This window comes from Merops nubicus, unplaced genomic scaffold (assembly GCF_000691845.1).
Source record: "Merops nubicus isolate BGI_N331 unplaced genomic scaffold, ASM69184v1 scaffold18682, whole genome shotgun sequence".
Lineage (NCBI taxonomy): Eukaryota > Metazoa > Chordata > Aves > Coraciiformes > Meropidae > Merops > Merops nubicus.
The window spans coordinates 1-1496 of NW_008595813.1; positions in this window are offsets into that span (position 1 = coordinate 1).

Sequence of the window (1496 nt, forward strand, 5' to 3'; positions counted from 1 at the left end):
TTCCATTGGATGACAAGGTCACTGCCTGAGTTGCCAGGAGGTAAAATGGGTGAAAGCAGAGCAACAGAGTGACAGTGTCTGTGGTGTCTCTCAGATAGGATCTGTGTTTGGGCACAGGAAGGGACTGGAGCTGGGCTGGGAGGGTTTGGAGATGGAGGTGACAGTGTCTGTGGTGTCTCTCAGATAGGATCTGTGTTTGGGCACAGGAAGGGCCTGGAGCTGGGTTGGGAGGATTTGGAGATGGAAGGGGTCAGGGTGGCCCTCCCGTGGAGTAACCAGGACTTCAGACGGGACCCCTTTCCTTTCTCAACTCCTTCTCAGAGAGGAGCCCAGGGGTGGCTGCATCAACCTCAGACATGGGCAACGGTTGAGGGCTAAGGGTCCCAGGGGAGTTGAGGATGTTGAAGGTGAAAGGGGAAACCCTCCCTTGTGGTCCCGAGGTTCAGAATAGACACCCCCCTTTCCCTCCAAACTTCTTTGGAGAACCAGGGAAGATATAACCCTCATCCCAGACCTGCTCAACAGTTTCTGTCTAAGGATTTAGAGATATTGGGATTTCAGTGTAGTGCTTAGGGCAACTTTGTACACCTAAAATGGGGGATGCCGACAGCAGTTTGACTAGATGAACACTAATCTGGGAACTGACAGTACTTAGAGACTAACCAAATTCATAGCCTAAAAGAGACTTCTAAACTAAAATTCTTAACTTATCAACTCAAATAGTTGATAAGTTAAAAACTAACTTATAGACTAAGTGCCCCAGAGCAGGGGGGTTTGTAGCACCCTGGTGAGGCTCCCCATGCTGGAGGAAAGGGAAGGAACTGACCCATGGCCAGAGAAAGGCTGACAAGATGAGCATCAGAGTCATGTGTAAACTGGCTGAGAGACCTGGGGCTCTTTATCCTCATGCAGGGGAGGCTGAGGGAGAAATAGTCACAGCTTGACACAGCTTGAAAAATCTCTTTCAGAGATGATGGCACTTTGAGCAGTGGGGAAGTGCATAAGAAAGGAAAAAGTCTATAAACTGCAGCTTTGGAGGTCCTAAATGAAGCTTTGAGTAGCATGATCTAGTTGGAGATGTCTAGTTGAAGTTGACTAGTTGGAGATGTCCCTCCTCATGGCGGGGGGGTTGGACTAGATGACCTTTGGAGTTCCCATCCAGCTAAGACATTCTATGATTCCAAAGTGCACCTGAGGATAAAGAACTGTCATTCTGAGGGTCGTGCTCTGGTACAAGAGGTACCCAGAGGGAGCCTGGGCCAGCCCATGGCTTTGTATATCAAGGAAGAGATGGTGAGGATGAAGAGACACCAGTGCAGTGAGGGATACCCTGGGGTGAGAACAAGGTGTGGAAGCACGTTGGGTGTCTGCAGGACAACAGGCAGAGCCGTGGGACAGTGCAGGATGGGCTGTGGTGCAGTTGGCCAAGGGTACTGGCCAGGCTGAAAGGCCTTGAGAGAGCCGAGGTCTTTGTCCCCTTGGCCATGGCTGATGTC